This window comes from Anomaloglossus baeobatrachus, chromosome 5 (genome assembly GCF_048569485.1).
Source record: "Anomaloglossus baeobatrachus isolate aAnoBae1 chromosome 5, aAnoBae1.hap1, whole genome shotgun sequence".
NCBI classification, from domain to species: Eukaryota; Metazoa; Chordata; class Amphibia; order Anura; family Aromobatidae; genus Anomaloglossus; species Anomaloglossus baeobatrachus.
Window position 1 is genome coordinate 232,718,956 of NC_134357.1, and position 26,071 is coordinate 232,745,026.

Genomic DNA, 26,071 nt, shown 5'->3' on the forward strand with positions numbered 1-26,071 from the left:
GACAGAGGTGCTGCAAATATCTTTGCACTAGTGGAACTATACAGAAGTCCAATAGCCACGTTTAGGATGCCACTAGGTTCAGTCAGTGTTTGCTAGTATAATGGCTTAGTAACAATGAGTTTGAGTGTGCAATGCAGGCAGAGGTGCTGCAAATATCTTTGCACTAGTGGGACTATACAGCAGTCCAACAGCTACGTTAAGGATGCCACTAAGTTCACTCAGTGTTTGCTAGTATAATGGCTTAGTAACAATGAGTTGGAGTGTGCAAAGGGCAGGAGGGTACAGTGGCAGGTTTGTGGGTCTCTGGGTAGAGGAAAGGAAGCCTGCCTTTCTATCCCTCCTAATGGGGAAATGCAGCGAGGAAATCCCTGACCTTAGCTACACAGACGCTGTCATCGTGAGTAGCTGTTAAACTCTGTTTTCAGGACCTGTCACCTATGGCTCTGACCCTGCCGGTATTAGCCCTTAAAAGGACTGATAGAAAGTGCTATCCCTATTCTGTCCAGCGCTGTGTATGGAGCGTAATACAGCTGTATCGGCGATAGGAGCTGCGCCAGTGATGTCTGACACCAAGGACGCAGAAGGCAGATAATGGCGTGCTGGAGGAAAATGTCCGTTTTTATAATGCAGGGACATGTGACATGGACATCCTATCACACATGCCGTTGCTTCTCTGGCTAAAAGTCCACTTAGCTGTGTGTGTGTCTGGGATTGGCTGACATGCTGGCCCTCCCCACTACACGCGCACGCTTAGGGAAGGAAGACAAGGAAAAAAAAAAAAAAAAGCGATCGCTATTATCCAAACAGCAGTGATCTGAATGCGCTGTTCCCGCACACTATACACTGAAATGTCATAATAGTGTGAGTCACAGAGTGACTTACACTATTACAGCGGAAAGCCAGCTATGAATTAGCTGTTTTTTTTGCTGCTAGAACCGTTCTTGAACGTATGTAGAACTATCGAGCTTTTGCAAAAAGCTCGAGTTCTAGTTCGATCTAGAACAGCCCCCAAAATCACTCGAGCCTCGAACTGGAGAACCTCGAACCGCGAACCGCGCTCAACTAGTCTGGACCTCAGAGGTTCATTCTCACCGAAGTCCTGATTGAAGGCAACAGCCCAACCATTCCGGATAAGTGCCACCGCCAAAGGCAAGAGATCCAAAGGGCCAGCGTCTGCGTGCAAACGGGCTCCTACAACACTTATACGCCGGGGAGCGGACTACCGGTGTTTACGAACCGGCGCCGCCATAGCCGCAAGCAGACTGCTGCGGTTCCTGTTGCGCCCAGGCGCCGGCTGCCGTTCTTGGCCGTGCCTCGGGTCGTCCAGTTGGCTGTTCCTTCCACCACGTCTAAGTGTGGAGAGGCGGCTAGTGCGCATGCGTGCGCCGATTTACCCCAGCCAGAGTCTAAGCCCGGTGTTTTGCCTAGTGAGCATGCTCAGCCTGTTTGTGTTATGTCTGAGACTAAGTCCTCAGTTCAGGCTACTGAGCATGCTCCCACAATTAACCCTAACAGCCTCTTTGCACAGGTACTTGGACTTCGTGCTGTGTCTAAGTTCTGGGATGTGCCTACTGAGCATGCTCAAACTGATAGTCTGCTTTCTAAGCCTGTGGCTCAGGCTACTGAGCATGCTCAGGCACTTAGTGCATCAGAGGCTAGGTCCGGTAAGGACCTCACTGAGCATGTCCGTGAGGTGGCAGGCCCTGATAGGGCAGAGGGTGTCAGGTGTCCTGATGACGTGGCAACTCCGGACTGGCTCGCAGAGGCCCGCCCCTATGATCTGGCACCTCAGTATTGGTCGTCAGACGATGACTGGTGAAGTGTTTGGGGCGTGGCTGCCATGAGGTCATCAATGACGTGGCGGTTCCGGATAGGTCGCATGTGACGTCACTGATGACATGGCACTCTGCTATTGGACCTTGGTGGTTCCACCCTGGGTTTGGGGCGGACCCAGGTTATAAAAGGGGCTGGAGACAACATGGAGGTGCGCAGTCTTCACTTTTGCTAAGTCAGAGCACACCTCCATGTTAGAGCCTCATTGCGGCATAAGCCTCTATTGGGAAGCGGTAGGTAGGGTTAGGCGAATGGTGCCTGTCACGCCAAGATTCGTGGCTCGGCACATCAGGGTCAGGCGCCGTGCTTCCCTCCTGCCGTTCCAGTCTTGCTATAGCAGCCCAGTGGCGTTAACTGGGCTGCGGCTGCTGTGCTTCCTGTCCGATTGTGCCCCCTACGCACACGGACAACGCACCTGCTGCGCCACCTGTCCGATTGTGCCCCCTACGCACACGGACAACGCACCTGCTGTGCCACCTGTCTGGTTGTGCCCCCTACGCGCACGGACAGCGTACTCCAGGACCCCTGTGGAGTTAACAGGGTGTTCCTTATTTTCCTCGGCTTCCCGGTCAACGCTACTGGTGTACCCATCTGGCCTGACGTGTCCTACACACACGTGGCCAGTCGAGAGGTGGCCAGAAACGCTAATCGGAGGACCGCTCGGCCTGACGTGTCGTACACACGTGGCCGACAGGGCGCTTTCATGGCGGTCTTCCGGTCAACGCTACCTGGTTACCACCCGGCCTGACGTGTTTCCTGCACACGTGGTTGGTGTAGCGCTAGGTGCACCAAAACGCTAATCGGGTTGTCGTCCGGTCTGACGTGTCCCAACACACGTGACCGGTTCCCAGAGTTCCTGGGTTATCTCAGAGCCATCCAGCTCTATAGTCTCCGCCTAACCCTCAGGTGCCAGCAGCTCCTTTGTTATCTGGAGCACGGTGGGCCCCGACTGGCGATTAGGATATATACCCCCTGGTCCTAATCTGCCGGTCCCCCCGTAACAGTAAGACTGCGCCCGGGTCTGGCTGGCATGGCGGAGATGGAGCAGCTACGTCAGTTCATGCTGCAGCTTGATGCCAGAGTGAGGTCTCTGGAGAAGTCTGCTCTTGCTGCTGATATGGATGATGTGGTGGCTCAAGCGGCTGCAATGGTGTCAGTCACCAAGCCTACTCCAACCCTCCCTCACCTCTCGCTGCCCAACAAGTTTACGGGGAACAGCAAGGCATGTAGGGGATTCATGAACCAGTGCTCAGTCCATCTAGAGCTGTTGGCTGCACGGTTTCCTACAGAGAGGTCGAAGGTGGGGTTTATCATCTCCTTGCTCTCTGATAGAGCACTGGAGTGGGCTACACCATTGTGGGAGAGGAATGACCCCGTAGTACAGGACTCTAAGGAGTTTTTGGAGTCCTTGCGACAAGTGTTCCTGGGGCCTCAGGTCACTCACGACTCGGCCCTACAGCTACTGACTTTGGAGCAGGGGCGTACTTCCTCAAGTCAATATGCTGTGAGTTTCAGGACACTTGCTGCAGAACTGGGGTGGTCAGAGAGGACTCTCATTCCACTGTTCTGGAGGGGATTAGCCTCGCACGTGAAGGACGCATTAGCGTCGCATGAGGTACCAACTACCCTTGAGGGCCTCATGACTCTGGCTACCCGCATTGACCTGCGGACCTCCGAACGTCAGCTGGAGCGCAGGTCAGAGGGTCGTTCAGCCACTGTAGTGGTCTCTCCTACTGCACCTGCCTTAGAGGACATCTCTGTTCCTATGGACATCTCTAAGGTTGGTGTTGCTAGGTCTTCGAGTCGCAAGGGCATTTCCTGTTTCGCTTGTGGGCAGTATGGTCATTATGCCAACCGTTGCCCAAAGCGTTAGGATAAGCGACCACGATTGGTGACCATAGCTGGAAGTAGACTGGACTCTGCGTCATCCATTAGGGTGACGTTTCCCGCGTCCATTTCCTTTAGGGGGTCAACATGGTCCACAAGGGCAAGTGTGGACACAGGTGCTGGGGATAGTTTCATCTCCTCCTCTTTTGCCATGCGGCATGCCATCCCGCTGGTGCAAATGCCAAGGCCAGTGAGAGTCCGTGTGGTGGATGGGTCCTTGTTGCCCAAGGTAATTCACCAGCGGACAATGCCCATTACCCTTGCCATGTCATCTGGGCATAGGGAGACCATTTAATTTCTGGTTCTCCCTAAGGGTGCAGATGATATTCTGCTGGGTATTCCTTGGTTGAAGCGGCATTCCCCACATATCGACTGGTCGTCTGGGGTGATTACGCGGTGGAGCGAGTCTTGTAGCTCCCACTGCATGTCTCCATCTTCCGCCCGTCGCTCAGTGGTATCTGTGGCGACTATAGACCATTCGAGTGGGAGGGCCGCTAGAGGGGGGGGTACTGTTACGAACCGGCGCCGCAAGCAGCCTGCTGCGGTTCTTGTTGCGCCCAGGCGCCGGCTGCCGTTCTTGGCCGTGCCTCGGGTCGTCCAGTTGGCTGTTCCTTCCACCACGTCTAAGTGTGGAGAGGCGGCTAGTGCGCATGCGTGCGCCGATTTACCCCAGCCAGAGTCTAAGCCCGGTGTTTTGCCTAGTGAGCATGCTCAGCCTGTTTGTGTTATGTCTGAGACTAAGTCCTCAGTTCAGGTTACTGAGCATGCTCCCACAATTAACCCTAACAGCCTCTTTGCACAGGTACTTGGACTTCGTGCTGTGTCTAAGTTCTGGGATGTGCCTACTGAGCATGCTCAAACTGATAGTCTGCTTTCTAAGCCTGTGGCTCAGGCTACTGAGCATGCTCAGGCACTTAGTGCATCAGAGGCTAGGTCCAGTAAGGACCTCACTGAGCATGTCTGTGAGGTGGCAGGCCCTGATAGGGCAGAGGGTGTCAGGTGTCCTGATGATGTGGCAACTCCGGACTGGCTCGCAGAGGCCCGCCCCTATGATCTGGCACCTCAGTATTGGTCGTCAGACGATGACTGGTGAAGTGTTTGGGGCGTGGCTGCCATGAGGTCATCAATGACGTGGCGGTTCCGGATAGGTCGCATGTGACGTCACTGATGACATAGCACTCTGCTATTGGACCTTGGTGGTTCCACCATGGGTTTGGGGCGGACCCAGGTTATAAAAGGGGCTGGAGACAACATGGAGGTGCGCAGTCTTCACTTTTGCTCAGTCAGAGCACACCTCCATGTTAGAGCCTCATTGCGGCATAAGCCTCTATTGGGAAGCGGTAGGTAGGGTTAGGCGAACGGTGCCTGTCACGCCAAGATTCGTGGCTCGGCACATCAGGGTCAGGCGCCGTGCTTCCCTCCTGCCATTCCAGTCTTGCTATAGCAGCCCAGTGGCGTTAACTGGGCTGCGGCTGCTGTGCTTCCTGTCCGATTGTGCCCCCTACGCACACGGACAACGCACCTGCTGCGCCACCTGTCTGATTGTGCCCCCTACGCACACGGACAACGCACCTGCTGTGCCACCTGTCTGGTTGTGCCCCCTACGCGCACGGACAGCGTACTCCAGGACCCCTGTGGAGTTAACAGGGTGTTCCTTATTTTCCTCGGCTTCCCGGTCAACGCTACTGGTGTACCCATCTGGCCTGACGTGTCCTACACACACGTGGCCAGTCGAGAGGTGGCCAGAAATGCTAATCGGAGGACCGCTCGGCCTGACGTGTCGTACACACGTGGCCGACAGGGCGCTTTCATGGCGGTCTTCCGGTCAACGCTACCTGGTTACCACCAGGCCTGACGTGTTTCCTGCACACGTGGTTGGTGTAGCGCTAGGTGCACCAAAACGCTAATCGGGTTGTCGTCCGGTCTGACGTGTCCCAACACACGTGACCGGTTCCCAGAGTTCCTGGGTTATCTCAGAGCCATCCAGCTCTATAGTCTCCGCCTAACCCTCAGGTGCCAGCAGCTCCTTTGTCATCTGGAGCACAGTGGGCCCCGACTGGCGATTAGGATATATACCCCCTGGTCCTAATCTGCCGGTCCCCCCGTAACAACCGGTGCCTAGGCACAGGAGTCAAGATTCACACACAGGTGCAGGAGAAAGGCGGACATTGCCAACCTAACTGGAAAAGCTGCAGCCGGCTGCGGGCCCTGTTAATTACTCCGTTTGGTTTACCAGCGACTCCAGTGTCTTGTGTCAGAGTGAGTACACCAGTGCCATCCGGCACCGCGCCGCGCTGCACTGCAGCCCTTCGCCCTGCACCCCGGCCCGTGCCAACCGGGCCCCGACACAACATCCCCTACCCACGGAGTGGTCAACACCTAGCTTTACCACTACACCGCTCCCGGGAGTCCCCGTACCTTCACCGCAGCGGTGGTGTCCTCAATCACCACAACCCGTGGGTGGCGTCATGAACTATCATTCCCAAACCGAACACCCGCATCCCCCATGCGTAGCGGCAACCCCCTTGCAGAGCGACGTGACCCCCGGGTCCGTGAGAGGCTCGAGCCACCACCTGCAGTACACCAGCACGGATCCGAGCGGCTTGGCGGTCGCAGCCGAGCCCGCCGGGCGGTACACAAGTATTACTGGGTGTATGTAGCTCTGGGGTGTATGGGACAGATAGTACTGGGGGTATACAGCTCTGGGGTGCGTGGGGCAAGTATTACTGTGTGTATACAGCTCTGAGATGCATGGGACAGATAGTACTGGGGGTATACAGCTCTGGGGTGGGTGTGGCAAATAGTTCTAGGGTGTACAGCTTTAGGGTGTGTGGGGCAAATGGTACTGGGGGTATACAGCTCTGGGGTGCGTGGGGCAAATAGTACTGGGGGTATACAGCTCTGGGGTGCGTGGGGCAAATAGTACTGAGGGTATACAGCTCTCGGGTGTGTGGGGCAAATAGTACTGGGGGTATACTGCTCTGGGGTGCGTGGGACAGATAGTACTTCGGATATATAGCACTGGGGTGGGAAGGATGACATACAGCTCGGCGGTATGTAGATGCTTCGGCTCCTCTGTGGTTTGAGCCTACAATGTATGGGCTCCTTCCATATTAGTGGGCATGACCAGCTTCATTACAAATTAAGTCATACCTGGAAGAAGCCCATATATTCTAGCATCTACCTTCATCTGTTGGACGGGAAGCACAGTGCACAGTGCGTGCTAGCTCCGCCCACAGACAAACAGACCCTGTACGGAGCAGTGAAAGCTCCATGCAAGTGAGGAGTTAAGAGCCAGCAAACCAGGAAAGTGCGGGCTGCCTGCAGGAGCGCTGAGGTCCCCGGAACTCGGCCCGAGGGCTGCAGCATATATCACAGCCCTTGCTGACATCCAAGCGCTGACTCTGGCACTGGACGCCGGGGAGACTCAGTGCTGCATCAGTCGGCCCGACAGCGCACCCCCCCCTTACCCCCTTACACTGCACTTGGGGCAGATGCCCCGCCAGCCCCCCCCTAGATACGCCTCTGTATTCACTACCTAAAAAGACACACATGCATGTTTTTCTCACTATATGACTTGGAATGAGAAAATACCTTTCCTGTTTTAGATCAATTAGGATTACCAAAATGATTTATATTTGCCAAATGCAAGCACGATGAGACATGATGAGAGACAGAGAATGTTTTAAGGAAGTTTATAACTTTCTGCAAAGTCAAAAGTTTACATACATTTCGTAAGTATTTGGTACCATTGCCCTTAAACTGTATTACTTGGATCAAATGTTTTGGATATCCTTCCACAAGCTTCTCACAATATTTGGTAGGAATTTGGCCTATTCCTCCTGACAGAACTGGTGTAACTGAGCCATGTTTGTAGGTCGCGTTGTTCTCATCTGTCTTTTTAGCTTTGCCCATAAATTTTCAATAGGATGGAGATCAGGGTTTTGTGATGGCCACACCAAAACATTGACTTTTTTATCTTTAAGCCACTTTATAACCAGTTTGGCAAGGGTCATTGTCCATTTGGAAGACCTATTTCCGCCCAAACTTTAAGTTTCTTGCTGAGGTCTTGAGATATTACTTCAGTATTGCCACATAATATTCTTTCCTCATGAAGCCATCTATTTTGTGAAGTGCACCAGTCCCTCCAGCAGCAAAACAACTACACAACATGATGCTACCACCCCCAGTGTTTCACAGTTGTGATGGTCTTCTTAGGCTTCAAAGCTTCTCCCTTTGTCCGCCAAACGTAACGATAGTCATTATGGCCAAACATTTCAATTTTAGTTTTTTCAGAACACAGAACATGTCTCCAAAAATTAAGGTCTTTGTTCCTGTGTGCCTTTGCAAACATTGATATGGCTTTTTTTATGTTTCTTTTGGAGTAATGGCTTCTTCCTGGCAGAGTGGCCTTTCAGCCCATGTTGATACAGTACTCGTTTTACTGTGGAGAATGACACAATCTTACCAGCTTCCGCCAGCATCTTCACAAATTCTTTTGCTTTTGTTCTTGGGATGATATCCACATGTCTGACCAAAGCACGTTCATCTCTGGTATACAGAACCCATATCCTTCCTGAGCGGTATGATGGCTGAACATTCCCATCCTGTTTGTAATTGCATATAACTGTTTGTACAGATGAACGGGGCACCTTCAGGTATCTGGAAAGTGTACGCAAGGATGAACCAGAATTGTGCATGTCCACAATTCTCTTCCTGAGATCTTGGCTGATATCTTTTGGCTTTCCCATGATGCTACAAAAAGAAGCAGTGTGTTTCAGGTGTGCATTAAAATACATACACAGGTATGTTTCCAATTAACTAAGATGTTGCCAATAAACCTATAAGAAGCTTCCAAAGACATGACATCATCATATGGGCTGTCTCATATTGTTTAAAGGCATAGTACTTTACAAGCTGCGACATCGCTAACGATATATCGTCAGGGTCACGGTGTTTGTGCCGCACATCCGGCGTCGTTAGCGACATCGCAGCGTGTGACAGCTAGGAACGACGATCAACGATCGCAAAAACGTCAAAAATCGTTGATCATTGACACGTCGCTCCTTTTCATAATATTGTTGGCGGTGCATGCCGCTGATTGTTCGTTGTTCCTGCGGCATCACACATCGCTGCGTGTGACACCACAGGAACAACAAACATCTCCTTACCTGCGTCCACCGGAAATGAGGAAGGAAGGAGGTGGGCAGGATATTCCTCCCGCTCATCTCCGCCCCTCCGCTTTTATTGGACGGCTGCCGTGTGACGTCACTGTGACGCCGCACGAACCACCCCGTTAGAAAGGAGGCGGTTTGCCGGCCACAGCGACGTCGCAGGGAAGGTAAGTCTGTGTGACGGGTGTAAGCGATGTTGTGCGCCACGAGAAGCTATTTGCCCGTGACGCATAACCGACAGGGGCGGGTACGCTCGCTAGCGATATCGATAGCGATATCACAACATGTAAAGTGCCCTTTAGTGTATGCAAAGTTTTGACTTTGTAGAAAGTAATAAAAATGCCTTAAAATATACTCTCATTATTCTGGCATTTGGGAAACATAAATTATAATTGACCTAAAACGGGAAAGGTTTATACTGATTTCATGTAAGATGGTGAGAAAAACATGTGTATCTGTCTTTTTAGTAAGGGCTACTTTGCACACTACGACATAGTAGTGTGCAAAGTACCCCTTAGTGTAAGTAAACTTCTGGTTTCAACGGGGTTTGTGTGTGTGTGTATATATATATATATATATATATATATATATATATATATTATACTTTTGCTCTATACAGTAGTAGTCCTGTTGTTATGTATAATAGTAGAGAGAGGAGAAGTAGTCCTGGGGGGAGAGGAGGATAATAGGAGGAATAGTCCTGGGGGGAGAGGAGGATAATAGGAGGAGGAGTCCTGGAGGTGAGGAATATAATAGGAGTAGTCCTGGGGGGAGAGGAGGATAATAGGAGGAGTAGTCCTGGGGGTGAGGAGTCTAATATGAGGAGTAGTCCTGGGGGGAGAGGAGTCTAATAGGAGGAGTATTCCTGGGGGGGGGGTGAATAATAGGAGGAGTAGTCCTGGGGGGAGAGGAGGATAATAGGAGTAGTCCTAGGGAGAGGAGTATAATAGGAGGAGTAGTCCTGGAGGTGAGGAGTATAATAGGAGGAGTAGTCCTGGGGGAGAGCAGGATAATAGGAGGAGGAGTCCTGGAGGGAGAGGAGTATAATAGGAGGAGTAGTCCTGGGGGAGAGGAGTATAATAGGAGGAGTAGTCCTGTGGGGAGAGCAGGATAATAGGAGGAGTAGTCCTGGGGAGAGAGGCGTATAATAGGAGGAGGAATCCTGGGGGGAGAGGAGTATAATAGGAGGAGTAGTCCTGGGGGAGAGGAGTATAATAGGAGGAGTAGTCCTGGGTGAGAGGAGTATAATAGGAGGAGTAGTCCTGTGGGGAGAGCAGGATAATAGGAGGAGTAGTCCTGGGGGGAGAGGAGGATAATAGGAGGAGGAATCCTGGGGGGAGAGGAGTATAATAGGAGGAGTAGTCCTGGGGGAGAGGAGTATAATAGGAGGAGTAGTCCTGGGGGAGAGGAGTATAATAGGAGGAGTAGTCCTGGAGGTGAGGAGTATAATAGGAGAGGAGAAGTAGTCATGGGGGGAGAGGAGGATAATAGGAGGAGTAGTCCTGGGGGTGAGGAGTCTAAGAGACAGTGCTGGGTCACTTGTTGGTCTCCTGTTGTGTAGCACGCATCAGCGTGTGACAGTGGGAGACCAACGATCTGAATAGGCAGGGAGCCGACATACGCTGGTAACCATGCTACACAATATTAACCGATGTGTACCATGGTTACCAGCGTACTCTGCCCCCTGCACGCACGGGAGCCCACACCAGCGTACGCCGGCAACCCCAGCAATGCGAGGGTATGTGTCGGCTGGGTTGCCGGCGTACGCTGGTGTGGGCTCCCGGGGGTACAGCACTCACCTGGGAGTCGGGGCTCCGTATCGGTTCGGGGAATGCGTGCGGGGGGCGGGGCCAGAGCGAGTGTGCAATGCGTAAGGGGGGCGGGGCGTGGCTGAGTTGCCAATGCGTGCAGGGGGCCGGGGCGAGAGGCCAATCCGTGTGGGGGCGGAGCCTGGGCAAGCGGCCAATGAGATGCTTGTCACGGTAACGACAGAATTTTGGAGCAAGACAGACAGACAGACAGAATAAGGCAATTATATATATAGATATAGATATAGATATATATATATATATATATACTACCGTTCAAAAGTTTGGTGTTACCCAGACGATTTTGTCTTTTCCATGAGAAAATCATAGTTTTATTTAAATGAGTTGCATATTGAATAGAAAATATAGTCCAGACATTGACGACGTTAGAAATAATGATTTTTACTTGAAATAATAATTTTTTCCTTCAAACTTTGCTGTCGTCAAAGAATGCTCCTTTGCAGTAATTCCAGCTTTGCAGACCTTTGGGATTGTAGCTGTTAATTTGCTGAGGTAATCTGGTGATATTTCCCCCCATGCTTCCAGAAGTCCCTCTCACAAGTTAGATTGGCTTGATGGGCACTTTTTGCGTACCATACGGTCAAGCTGCTCCCACAACAGCTCAATAGGGTTGAGATCTGGTGACTTGGCTGGCCACTCCATTACAGATAGAATACCAGCTGCCTGCTTCTTCCCTAAATAGTTCATGCATAATTTGGAGGTGTGCTTGAGGTCATTGTCCTGTTGTAGGATGAAATTAGCTCCAATCAAGCGCTGTCCACAGGGTATGGCATGGCATTGCAAAATGGAGTGATACCCTTCCTTATTCAACATCCCTTTTACCTTGTACAAATCACCCACTTTACCAGCACCAAAGCAACCCCAGACCATCACATTACCTCCACCATGCTTGACAGATGGCGTCAGGCACTCTTTCAGCATCTTTTCAGTTGTTCTGCATCTCACAAATGTTCTTCTGCGTAATCCAAATGCCTCAAACGTTGATTCGTCTGTCCATAACACTTTTTTCCAATCTTCCTCTGTCTAATGTCTGTGTTCTTTTGCCCATATTAATCTTTTCCTTTTATTAGCCAGTCTCATTTATGGCTTTTTCTTTACCACTCTGCCCTGAAGGCCAGCATCCTAGAGTCACCTACCTCTTCACTGTCGTTTTGTGGGTCCTATTTAATGAAGCTGCCAGTTGAGGACCCATGAGGTGTCGATTTCTCACACTAGAGACTCTAATGTACTTGTCTTGTTGCTCAGTTGTGCAGCGGGGCCTCACACTTCTCTTTCTACTCTGGTTAGAGCCTGTTTGTGCTCTCCTCTGAAGGGAGTAGTACACACCGTTGTAGGAAATCTTCAGTTTCTTGGCAATTTGTCGCATGGAATATCCTTAATTTCAGAACAAAAATAGACTGTCGAGTTTCACATGAAAGTTCTCTTTTTCTGGCCATTTTGAGAGTTTAATAGAACCAACAAATGTAATGCTCCAGATTCTTAACTAGCTCAAAGGATGGTCAGGTTTACAGCTTCTATAATCAGCAAAACTGTTTTCAGCTGTGCTAACATACTTGCACAAGGGTTTTCAATGAATTTCTAATCATCCATTAGCCTTCTAACACAGTTAGCAAACAAAATGTACCATTAGAACACTGGAGTTGTGGTTGTTGGAAATGGGCCTCTATACATCTATGTAGATATTGCATTAAAAACCAGATGTTTGTAGCTAGAATAATCATTTACCACATTAACAATGTATAGAGTGTATTTCTGTTTAATTTATGTTAGCTTCATTGAAAATGAAAAATGTGCTTTTCTTTCAAAAATAGGGAAATATCTAAGTGACCCTAAACTTTTGAACTGTAGTGTGTGTATATATTATATTATATATATATTATATTATATATAATATAAAATGACGCCAGAGTTGGCAGTATGTGCACGGGCAGAATCCGGCTGCCTTTTAGTGAAAAATTCAACTACAACATTAAAATAGCACTGCGTACATGCCAGCCATAGGGATGACGGCGGTGGCCAAGGGGCAAAATTTAAATAACGGCGAAAAAAACAGCCAGGAGAGAAATAGATAAAAAGACCCAACCCACAAAGTCCTGACATGATGCTAAATAATCTAGATCATGGCATAGTTCAATATCTAGTAGAAGTATCTATTTATCTATCTTTCTATTTATCATTAGAGATGAGCGAACCGACCAGGGTTCAGTTCGATTCTTCAAGCTGGCATGTGTTCACTGAACGGTTCGATGAACCTAGCCGAACCCATTGAATTGATTGGGAGTCAAAAGAAGAGGCATAGATAACAACTTTAGGGTGGCCAAAAGCTACCAAAACAGCTCAAACCATTTTACAGTGGAGCCACACTGTTGTGGCACAGCTATTAACTTTCTAGAAAATTAACATAACAAATATTGGATGAGTGACAGGAGTAGGCCTGTTGTTCTGAGAACCCTGCCACTACAGGCAAGATACAACTTGGAGGGTCATCTTGGAGTCTCTACTTTTCCAAACCATTTACAAACGTCTATATGTGCCACTTCCTCTACTGTTTCTGCCTCCTCCACCTCCTGTAGGGACTCTACCTGCACCCTGAACCTCTCTCATAATATGACATGCATTCCAACACCACAGACAAAATTCCCCTTACTCTGTACAGCACAGCCAGGGCTCACCGCAATCAGGTAGTGTTTAAATTATAATACATTGGAGAACGCAGTCAACCAGTTGCAGATTTGTGGACAGCTATCCAGACCAAATTTCAGCAATGGCTGTCTCCAATGAACCTAGAGCCAGGGAAGACCATAAGGGTGTGAACATGGTGGTGGCCCTAGGCCTGGGCAACCTCACATGAGCCTTGCATGGCTCACGTCTTCAACCTTGTAAAGTAATTTCTAGGCCACTATCCCAGCCTGGATGTGCTGCTACAGAAGACCCGGTGCTGTGTGCTTCCACCGTTTGCACCCTGCGGCTCATCAACTTGCAGCGCTATAGAGGTATTTTGGCATACTGGTTAACCAGTTGATATTCAATGTGCAGATACGGTTGAATTCCACTCTGCACATATAGCAGTGACTGTGGTAGCAGCGACGAGCTCTAGTGCAGTATGTAATAACTCAAAGCCTGGGCCAACGCAGTCTGGGTGTGGGGCAAATCATGCTTGCAGATTGTGCACAAATAAAGGACCTCTGTACCCTTCTGCACAGTTTTCAAATGGCTACTAAGACGGTTAGTGCTAACGATGCCATCATCAGCCTGACTATTCGGTAATCTACATGCGAGAGCACAGTTTAAATAGTCTGCGGCTGAAGGGGTGGTCCCAGAGGAAGAGAGGAAGCAGAAGAGGATGCAGAAGGGATACTAATATCTCTAAGGTCCAAACCATCGTGACACAGGCGGATGGTATGGGAGGGTGTAGTACAGCGATCGAGGAAAGGACTCAAGGTACCTGACAAACTGTTATTGAAGATGCAGGAAAAGAGGATCAAATGCAGGATGAGGAGGAAGAGGTGATGAGCAGGCAACAGGAGATGAAGAAGGAGATGAAGAAGATATTGATCCCCTCTCTGTTGTCCATGTTTGGTGTGAGTGGAAGGAGGAAGCAATCTTGACAGTTACCCTACCACCAAGACACCATGGACTTTACCTCATGGAAGCGACCGACACATATATGATTATAATATATGATTAGAAATAGTGCTGACTACTGGGTTGCCACTCTGTTAGATCCATGGTACAAGAGGAAATATAGCTTTACCCCCTGGAAAGGGACGTGAGCATGCTGCAGTGTCAAAACAAGCTTGTATACCAACTTGAAAGTGGTTTTCCCCATGGCAACAGTGAGGCACACAGTTTGCATCACAGTTCAAGACTTAGGCTATGTGCGCACGTTGCGTACTAGCCCTGCAGAAATTTCTGCAGCGATCTGAAGAGCACATGTGCGCTTTAGATCGCTGCAGAAATGTCCGTAGTGAGCGCCGATTCCATGCGCTCTGCCTGCAGCTCCTGCCATAGACAGAGCAGGAGCTGCCGGCAAAGCGCAGGAAAGAAGTGACATGTCACTTCTTTTTGCGCAGCGCTTCGGCAGTAGCCGAAGCGCTGCGCTCTGAGATGCCACGTGCGCACGGCCCCTGCACAATCTCCATAGACTGTGCAGGGGACGCAGGACGCATGCAGTTACGCTGCGCTACAAAGCGCAGCGTAACCCATACCTCCCAACCGTCCCGGATACAGCGGGACAGTCCCTCTTCTGAGCCTTTGATCCCGGGTCCCGCCCGTGAGGCTGTTTGTCACGGCTCCACCCACCCACTGTAGCCCCGCCTCGCTGTTTCTCCCTTCTACTATTCATTACAGAGCCGAGCGCGCACCTACTCCTGTGACTGCTGCTGAGGTATGAATCACCCCCTGCAGCAGAGCGACCCCCCTGCAGCAGAGCGACCCCCCCCCTGCAGCAGAGCCCCCCCCCCCTGCACCAGAGCCGACCCCCCCAGTCCCGGAGCCTGCGTTTGTCTGCAGCTGTTCTCTGATTCCCCGTGTGCGGCTTCTCACTGCTGCAGACACGCGGGGAGTCAGGACGCTGAGGAGACCGTGCAATCAGCACTTATCTCCTGCAGATAGCAGTGACAATAACCTATGCAGAGTGACATCTGCAGGCTTCTATTACCGATCAGTGGTCTCCTGCCTGTGGAGCAGAGCTGCTGGGTCCTAGCTTCCCAACAGCTTCAGCTCTGCTTTATCCTGGCTCCTCTACCAGTTAAAGGGAACATGTCAGCAGAAATTTCACAATAAAAATAAAAGATTCCCCTCTGCAGCTCCTGGGCTGCTTCTAGAAAGGTTCCTGTTGTTATTGTGCCCCCTTTGAGACCTACAAAAATACTTTATGAAGTCTTACCTTTTTGTATGCAAATGTGTTTTTATGGTCACGGGGGCGGGCTGTCTGGCGTCCGTTATTCCCCCTCCTGCCGCTTTACGCAGTCCCCCATTGCTCATTTACATACACAAGGACGCCTTCCTCATGTAACTGTCCTCCCGAAGTTTTGCGCATGTGAACGCTTTTTCAGGTGATTGCGCAGGCACGAGATTATGGGCGGCGCTGTGATTGTCATCAGCAGCGTTAACCAAGTACCCGCCCATAATCTCGTGCCCGCACTTTTCCCTCTGACTCCACCGTTATGCGCAAGTGCTGGCCATATGAACCATGTTACCTATTACTGCTTGCACGAGATTATGGGCGGGTACTTGGATGACTTTGCTGATGACAATCACAGCGCCGCCCATAATCTCGCGCCCATGATAATAGGTAACGTGGTTCATATGGCCAGTGCTTGCGCATAACGGTGGAGGCAGAGTGAGAAGCGCGGGCACGAGATTATGGGCGGGTACTTGGATGACGCTGCTGATGGCAATCACAGCGCCGCCCATAATCTCGCGCCCATGATAATAGGTAACGTGGTTCATATGGCCAGTGCTTGCGCATAACGGTGGAGGCAGAGTGAGAAGCGCGGGCACGAGATTATGGGCAGGTACTTGGATGACTTTGCTGATGACAATCACAGCGCCGCCCATAATCTCGCGCCTGCGCAATCACCTCAAAAGCGTTCACACTTTGCACAGTGCTTACTCCCGCGAGAGTGGCACTGGGCATGCACAAAACTTCAGGAGGACAGTTACATGAGGAAGGCGTCCTCATGTATGGAAATGAGCAATGGGGGACGGCGTACAACGGCAGGAGGGGGAATAACGGACGCCAGGCAGCCCGCCCCCGTGACCATAAAAACAGATTTGCATACAAAAAGGTAAGACTTCATAAAGTATTATTTTAGGTCTCAAAGGGGGCACAATAGCAACAGGAACCTTTCCAGAATTCATCCCAGGAGCTGCAGAGGGGAATCTTTTATTTTTTTTGCTAAATTTCTGGTGACAGGTTCCCTTTAAAGGGAACCTATCAGGTGCAATCTGCACTCAGAGCCAGGAGCAGTTCTGGGTGTATATTGCTAATCCCTCCCTAACTGTCCCTGTATACACCAGCATAGATAAAGGCATCTATAGAAAAAGTATTTTTAAAGAGCTTATATCTTATGCTAATTAGCGCGGGGACTAGTCCCAAGGGCGTTACTTCACTTGGCTAGTCGGCTCATATAGCGTGTTAGTACTCACACAGGGGCGTAATAACATGCTAACATGCTATGCGAGCCGACTAGCCAAGTGAAGTAACGCCCTTGTGACTAGTCCCCGCGCTCATTAGCATAAGATATAAGATCTTTAAAAATATTTGTTCTTGATCTCTTTATCTATGCTAGTGTATACAGGGACGGTTAGGCAGGGATTAGCAATATGTGCCCAGAACTGCTCCTGGCTCTGAGTGCATATTGCACCTGACAGGTTCACTTTAAAGGGAACCTGTCACCAGATTTGGGGCCTATAAGCTGCGGCCACCACCAGCGGGATCTTATGTACACATTCTAACATGCTGCATACCTCCCAACCGTCCCGGATACAGCGGGACTTTCACGCTTTACGTTGTTTGTCCCGTTGCCACGGGCGGGACGGCCGGCTCCCGGGCTCCGCCCACCCACTCTCTCTCCGCCTCCCTGCTTTTCCCTCCTACCATCCTAGTAGACGTGGCATAGAGAGGAGCGCTGCCTGTGCTGCTGCTGGTACAGTAAACTAATCTCCCCAGCGCTGATTTCCCTCCCTCCCCCCTCACCCCCTGCCGCCTGTCTGTGCGGGCGCCCCCCTGCCGCCTGTCTGTGCGGGCGCCCCCCTGCCGCCTGTCTGTGCGGGCGCCCCCCTGCCGCCTGTCTGTGCGGGCGCCCCCCTGCCGCCTGTCTGTGCGGGCGCCCCCCTGCCGCCTGTCTGTGCGGGCGCCCCCCTGCCGCCTGTCTGTGCGGGCGCCCCCCTGCCGCCTGTCTGTGCGGGCGCCCCCCTGCCGCCTGTCTGTGCGGGCGCCCCCCCCGCCGCCTGTCTGTGCGGGCGCCCCCCCGCCGCCTGTCTGTGCGGGCGCCCCCCTGCCGCCTGTCTGTGCGGGCGCCCCCCTGCCGCCTGTCTGTGCGGGCGCCCCCCTGCCGCCTGTCTGTGCGGGCGCCCCCCCTGCCGCCTGTCTGTGCGGGCGGCCCGCCGCCTCATTGTGCGGGCGGCCGGCCGCCTCTCTCTGCGGGCGGCTGGCCGCCTCTCTGTGCGGGCGGCCCGCCGCCTGTCTGTGAAGGCGGCCGGCCGCCTGTCTGTGAAGGCGACCGGCCGCCTCACTGTGGCTGCCTGCGTGTCCGTGCTGGAGGCCCGCCGGCTGCCTGCGTGTCCGTGCTGGAGGCCCGCCGGCTGCCTGCGTGTCCGTGCTGGAGGCCCGCCGGCTGCCTGCGTGTCCGTGCTGGAGGCCCGCCGGCTGCCTGCGTGTCCGTGCTGGAGGCCCGCTGGCTGCCTGCGTGTCCGTGCTGGAGGCCCGCCGGCTGCCTGCGTGTCCGTGCTGGAGGCCCGCTGGCTGCCTGCGTGTCCGTGCTGGAGGCCCGCCGGCTGCCTGCGTGTTTGTGCTGAATGGGTGTGGATGGGGAGTGGATATGGGCGTGACTGTGAAATGGGTGTGGTTAGGGGGCGTGGCCTAAAAATTTGCCGCGGCGCGCGTAGCGCGCCGCAAACTTTGTCCCTCTTTTCCTTCTTTAAAAGTTGGGAGGTATGTAACTGCATGAATTTACGCAACGTGCGCACATAGCCTTAGAATCCTGGGAACATTGAGTCGTCATCACTGAAACATTAGCAGCAGCAGTTTAAGTGACATAACCAATTTCTGTGGGTTGTGGCACACATATTTTTGACCATCAAGGGCACCAGCAGAACAGAGTACAAGTCTGACACATAGTAGACGACTGAAGAGAATGCTGCAGGAGTATCAATAGCTCAATATCGATGCCATGGGGGTGGAGGGATTGGACCCTTTAGCATTTTGGGCTTCAAAAATGGAAGAGTGGCCTGAGCTCTCCAGACACTCCATGGAGGTTTTGTCATGCCCGACAGCGAGCATTGTCTCTGAACGTGTCTTTGACAACTTTGTTGTGGCTTCTATGTCTGCTGTTTCTACTTCTACTGATGTTACTAACAAGTGCCTTGTGGCGCAACAATCAAAGGGTGTCTCCACCACTGTTACTTTTACAATTTGGCTTTTTTTATGTATGAAGAACCTTATCCTAATATTCCTCATATTTCTCCTCCTTTTGCTTCTTCCTGAATGACAAAAAGGAGAGTGAAAATATATGTACAAACATGGACAACTCCGGATCACATGCCACTCGTGAGGTCACAGTGACTGCCTCTGCTTCTTCCCAGTGTCACATGTTGCAATTACATATCCAGACTATCACATACTGGGGTTAAAGACTTGAGACTTCAGTGTAGTGTATCACACAACATGGGATTAGATGTGTGGAACTGCTCCATACACTTCAAAGGGAGCAGTGGTGTAATGTGTGACTCTGCACAATCTATTTCTATGGCAGTGGTGGTGTAATAGGACCCCTATGGATGCAATGGTGCAATATGTGAGAGTTGTATCACAGATGATGGCATTACAGATTAGATACATGGATGGGGGGGTAACCTCGACAGCTGGGCATGCGCAGGTGTCAGCTAGGTCTTCATTTTGTGTGTTGCCAGTAGTGGAAGGGGTCTAAGAGACCCACGCCTTCCCCTCAAACTGACGCACCTCTTACTGGTCAATCAATGTTTAAGGCACAAATCCTTGGCCAGGCCCTGTCCCTGTCTCAGGCTCCGTCCCTGTCTCGGGCTCCATCCGATGCATCCATGGTGCGCCATTATACTATTTGTACATTGGGGCAATTTCATGGTGTCTTCCCCTAATTTTGGAAATAGGCACAGAGTTATCAATTTGTTTTGTTATCTCCAGTGATATATATGTGTTGGAGGCCTGCACAAGTATACAAATCTTTTGATCTGTGATGAGACACTTGGGCAAAAACACAGAATAATCAATCAGTATTATTATGCTGAAAGTTCTATTTGCGGCAGACTGTAGGACCAGAGATTTAACTATCAGAATTTAATTTTAATGATTTTGTTCCCGTATGAGTACAGTATGCGCTGTTCTGCTCCCATATCTCTGTAGTAAGCTCGGTTCTGCCCCCATATCTCTGTAGTAAGCTCGGTTCTACTCCCTTATCTCTGTAGTAAGCTTGGTTCTGCCCCCATATCTCTGTAGTAAGCTCGGTTCTACTCCCTTATCTCTGTAGTAAGCTTGGTTCTGCCCCCATATCTCTGTAGTAAGCTCGGTTCTGCTCTCTTATATCTATAGTAAGCTCAGTTCTGATCTCGTATCTATGTAGTAATCTTGGTTCTGCCCCATATCTCTGTAGTAAGCTCAGTTCTGCTCTCTTATATCTATAGTAAGCTCAGTTCTGATCTCGTATCTATGTAGTAATCTTGGTTCTGCTCCCATATCTCTGTAGTAAGCTCGGTTCTGCTCTCTTATATCTATAGTAAGCTCAGTTCTGATCTCGTATCTATGTAGTGATCTTGGTTCTGCCCCATATCTCTGTAGTAAGCTCAGTTCTGCTCCCTTATCTCTGTAGTAAGCTTGGTTCTGCTCCCTTATTTCTGTAGTAAGCTCCGTTCTGCTCCCTTATCTCTGTAGTAACCTCAGTTCTGCTCCCTTATATCTGTAGTAAGCTCGGTTCTGCTCCCATATCTCTGTAATAAGCTCGGTTCTGCTCCCTTGTCTCTGTAATAAGCTCAATTCTGCTCCCTTATCTCTGCAGTAAGCTGGGTTCTGCTCCCTTATCTCTGCAATAAGCTTGGTTCTGCTCCCTTATCTCTGTAGTAAGTTTGGTTCTGCTCCCTTATCTCTGTAGTAAGCTCAGTTCTGCTCCCATATCTCTGTAGTAAGCTCAGTTCTGCTCCCTTATCTTTGTAGTAAGCTCGGTTCTGCTCCCATATCTCTGTAGTAAGCTCAGTTCTGTTCCCTTATCTCTGTAGTAATCTTGGTTCTGCTCCCTTATCTCTGTAGTAAGCTTGGTTCTGCTCCCTTATCTCTATAGTAAGCTCTGTTCTGCTCCCATATCTCTGTCGTAAGCTCAGTTCTGCTCCTGTATCTCTGTAGTAAGCTCAGTTCTGCTCCTGTATCTCTGTAGTAAGCTCAGTTCTGCTCCCTTATCTCTGCAGTAAGTTCGGTTCTGTTCCCATATCTCTGTAGTAAGCTCGGTTCTGTTCCCATATCTCTGTAGTAAGCTCGGTTCTGTTCCCATATCTCTGTTGTAAGCTCGGTTCTTCTCCCATATCTCTGTAGTAAGCTCGGTTCTGCTCCCATATCTCTGTAGTAAGCTCAGTACTGCTCCCATATCTCTGTAGTAAGCTCGGTTCTGCTCCCTTATCTCTGCAGTAAGCTCGGTTCTGCTCCCATATCTCTGTAGTAAGCTCAGTTCTGCTCCCATATCTATGTAGTAAGCTTGGTTCTGCTCCCTATCTCTGTAGTAACCTCGGTTCTGCTCCCATATCTCTGTAGTAAGCTTGGTTCTGCCCCCTTATCTCTGCAGTAAGCTTGGTTCTGCTCCCTTATCTCTGTAGTAAGCTTGGTTCTGCTCCCTTATCTCTGTAGTAAGCTTGGTTCTGCTCCCTTATTTCTGTAGTAAGCTTGGTTCTGCTCCCTTATCTCTGTAGTAATCTCAGTTCTGCTCCCATATCTCTGTAGTAAGCTCTGTTCTGCTCCCATATCTCTGTAGTAAGCTCAGTTCTGCTCCTGTATCTCTGTAGTAAGCTCAGTTCTGCTCCCTTATCTCTGCAGTAAGCTTGGTTCTGTTCCCATATCTCTGTAGTAAGCTCAGTTCTGTTCCCATATCTCTTTAGTAATCTCGGTTCTGTTCCCATATCTCTGTAGTCAGCTCAGTTCTGCTCCCTTATGTCTGTAGTAAGCTTGGTCCTGTTCCCATATCTCTGTAATAAGCTCCTTGCAGTTCCCATATCTATGTAGTCATATTGATTCTGTTAAAGTATCTATGTAAGCATTAAGCGCGGTTCTGTTCCCATGTATATGTACCAGTCTGTTCATAAAGCCTGTTACCTCTGCTGCTTTATTGCATCGGCCAGATAGAAACAGACCAAAAGTGGGCCGACGCAACTTGAGGGCCACTGCCTTATGATTGCTCCCAGGCTAAAATATGCCAGCCAGCCCCTGAGTCTTCATATCAGAATCTAGACTATTCCTCTCTTCCCTGTCAGGGAGCTGTTTTTGGGCCACCCACTACTTCATTTACCTCAATCCCACATCTCCATCTTTGGCTAGCTCCCACTCTTCCTTAGTTCGCCCAAGGTATTTTGTCAGGACACACGCCTCTCCCCCTGACAAGATTGGCACTACTTGAAGTGTAAGCTTTGGAAATCAGGTGTTTCTTCCTCTTCTAAATCTTCATTGCAGTCTCCCAAGGGGAATTCCATGGTTACCCTTGACAATCCATCGGCATTGGCATTTTCAGCAGCAGTACGATGCCAGATACTAAAGTTGAATTTCAATAAATGTGACGCCCTGGACCCCAGGGGTCACAGGTAATAACACCTACCACATACACACACACCCCCACCCCCTGTGAGGTCACATACACGTCACCTGAAAGGGAGACCTGATGCCTCCCTCAGGGCAAGTAGAGCACACCAGGTGGGCGGAGTCAGGCGGAAAGACACGCCCACCGAGGAGACTACTGTCCTGAGGCAGGAAGTTCAAGCAGAGGAGTTTGTACAGTGACAGTGAGTGGTAGTGGAGCAACTGTCAGGGACCCGGGTAGGAGCCTGGGACCCTTGAAACGTCAGGCAGGCAGACGGTGGTGGCCGCCTGCAGGAGTACCGGTACAGCAACCGGCGGAACCGTATGGACCGGGCCTGGGTTGGAGCCCGCTGGTCCTGAAACGGGGAGTCAACCGTGTACCGGAGCACCAGAAACCGGGTACTCAGACCCCGTCGTAGCTTAGAAGCCACTGAGTATAGGCAAATTGACTGATTGCTGGCTGGACCTCACGGGTTCATCCACACCCAAAGTCCGGAAGAAGGCAAAAGCCCACCGAGACCGGGTGAGCACCACTGCCAAGGGCCAAACACCTGATGGGCCAGCGCCTGCGGGCAACCGAGGTCTCCTCCGGCAGCTCAGCGCCGGGGAGCGGGCTACCACTGCCCAAGCAGTGGAGCCGAAACACAACAACCAGAGGTGCACGGGAAAAGGACCACCATCAACCCCACAGGGGAGATCAGCAGCCGGCCGCGGGAACCGACCACATCCGAACTTTGGTTTACCAGTGACTCTGAGTGTGAATTAATCATGAGTACATCCGGGCCCATCCGGGCATGACACTACACCGCAGCACGGCACCCTGCACCCCGACAACATCAGCACTTGCAGTCCCCTGCAAGCCGGGCGCCAGGACACACGGAGGGGCTACCATCTCGGCTGCGGCCGCAACACCGATCCCGGACGAGCCCGTCATCACCTCAGCCGCAGCGGTGGTGCATCCCATCACCACGACCCGTGAGTGGCGTCACGACCCGTGAGACGACAGCGCGGCCCTCCCCAGCTGCGCGCCTTGTCCCACCACCACCCCACTGCCTCTCCCCCTTTAACAGAGCGACGTGACCCCCGGCGGTCCGAAGGCACTCGTGCCACCGACAACCTGAGCCCGGACCCCGAGCGGCTCGGCCCGAGCAGCGGAGAAGCAGGCCGGGCCCCTCTCAGGGCGGTACATAAGCGGGCCACCCATTACTGCTCCAGGGCTCCCAATTTGGCATTTTCTAGGTGTGCTAGTGGGCTATTATCTGGATTGTAGTCTGTGACACCCTGGCAAAATCAAGTAGTCACACATAGGCCCCCGCAGAACACCATCCCTCACCTAGATAACACACAGCCAACCTGACACCCTAGTCACCCCCCCTCAGGGCAAGACAGGCACACTAGTGGGCGGGACCAGGCGGTTAGGGAACGCCCATCTAGGGGTCTAGACAGCCCGGGGCGGGAAAACAGCAGTTCAAGTTGTAGTTCAAGTTGAGAGGAGTGTGGGCTGGAGCTAGGTGTAGCTCCAGCAGAGGGAGTTCAAGTTGAATGGTGCCAGGGTCGGAGCCGTGGTACCTTGGCTAGGTGGCAGACGGTGGTCTCAGTCAGCAGGAGATGGGAAGATGGCTCGGCAGATCCGAGGAGGACCGGAGAAGGGTTAGAGCCCACTGGTACCGATGTAACGGGGTGCCGAGGGTGCCTCGGGGCTTGTAGTCGTGGCCCCTGTCTCGCTCAGGCTTACCCCTGGCTCCGCCGTCACTATCGGTACAGGAGATGTCTTGGTGGGGCAGAGTGTGGTGATGTAGATGCCGTCGTCAGTTGTACAGAGACTCTGCAGACATGGATCAATTGAACCAGCAGGCATTTTTATTACGCGCTTTTTCTTCACAGAGGCACAACACTTCAGGTGACTTCACACTTTTTGGCTGAGGGGAAAAACCTGTCCCAACGTCTCCTCCAGTGGGGATGTGCCCGGCTAATCTACTTCACCTGGCTCCCACTACGGCTACCCACAGACCGGACCCACACCGGTACTGCTTCGCACTTGAGGTTCCGTCTTCTCCTCTTCTCTCCGGCTTTCCTATTCACCCAGCTCCCACACTCTGCCCCTTCTCTGCTTCTTCTCTCCCGTCCCGGACACAACTGCCTTCTGGATCTCACACTTTCCTCCACAACACTACTCCTCCCTCCCCTTTCTGCTGCCGGCTCCTCCTACCACCTGTTTCTGTGAGACAGCCGTCCCACCCGGCCACTAGGGGGACCCACTAAAACAATGTAATAACAATAAAAACATTTTTATTAATAACAACGTTCCGGGTAGACTGTGCTTCTTTGTAAGGGGTCTGCCCACCCCTTACACCGACACCGAAGACCCGACCGGAAACTGCACAAAGGGGGTACTCGGACCCTGAAGCCAGGACCGAAACCAGCGGCATAGTTAATTAACTGATTGAGGGCAGGATTACAGGTCCTGTCCCAACCTAAGTCCCGAAAAGTAGACAACCACCCACAGAGAGGGATAGGGCAACCGCCAGGGCCCATAGATCCCACGGGTCAGCACAGACGGGCACGGCTCCTCAGGCCCACAGAAAGCCGGGAGCGGACTCCTGAGTTCCAAACCAGGCAGCCCACAATACACAAACACAGTGCAGAGGAAAGGACAGCTACCACCAGCCTGGGTGGGCGGACCAGAGTACAACCGGCCGTGGCGGCTGGCCACCAGCACCTTGGTTTACCAAAAGACTCGTGTGATTCATTCAATAGTGAGTAACCAACCATACCCTGGTCCATCTGGGCATGCAAGCCCCTGCCGTCGCTATACCCTGCACAGAGACACTGGGCCCCAGGGCAACCATCCCTACCCACGGAGGGGTTAACATCTGGCTGCCATTACATCTCCCCCGGGTATCCCACAACAACAGCGGTGGTGTCCCACTTCACCACACACCGTGGGTGGCGTCACAGACATTCTACAATCAATCCCGTACAAATACGTCCCCCTTTTATTGGAGTGTCCGCGCGACCCCCGTGTCCGGGGAACCCCTCGAGCCGTACCGTAGGCCCCGATCCAAAGCCAAAAATTCCAGACATAAGGAACTATAGTTATGGGGATTTCTTTCGGTGTCCCTGAGGGACCGGCTTGCACAAGCGATTACTCTCACCCGACCTTTGTGTTCCTGGGACAGGACAGCCCCCAAGCTCTGAAAATTACCATCAGTATAGAGTAAAAAGGGCTTGCCGAAATCCACATAGGCCAATATTGGTGCCAGTGTCAGAGCATCTTTCAGGGCCTGGAAGACCTCTTCCTGTTCCTCTGTATTTCTGCTATCACCTCCTGTAGTGCCGTTGCATACTGTGAGATTGTGACGGGGTGTACATCAGAGCAAAGAGAGACAACAGGCCGAGGATGATCCAACAGGTTTACTAACAGGAATACAGGAACAGCACACAAGTCCAAATAAAACAGATTCGGGGGCCCTTCCCGACAATCCTCGGACCGGATAACAAAGCAATCGTCCTTACAGTAGTCCAAAGAGTTCCACACAATCCCACGGGCCGCCACACAGGCCTAGCTCCGTCCGTGTCCACAGCCACCCAGGCTGGGGCTCCTGCTCTCTTCAAGTTTCAGCTCACTCTGAAGTTACAAAAAGGGAAATGCATTGTCTGTGCTGCTTGACCAGCCCACCATGTTTGTTCAGGGGGTAGGGGTCACACATCCTATCATCAATGGTTTGGTCCATCACAGGGCTCCAATATGTCTGCCAGCCACAGTAGATGAAGGGATCCCCTGCTGTAAAGAACAATGACTATTCCTTCACTGGCCA

General features: G+C 51.6%; 1 protein-coding gene across 1 annotated transcript in view; it reads left to right on the plus strand.

Moving 5' to 3' along the window:
* ACY3 (aminoacylase 3) overlaps positions 1-26,071 on the plus strand; it is a 486,199-nt gene that overhangs the window by 412,429 nt on the left and 47,699 nt on the right. The window lies entirely within an intron of this gene.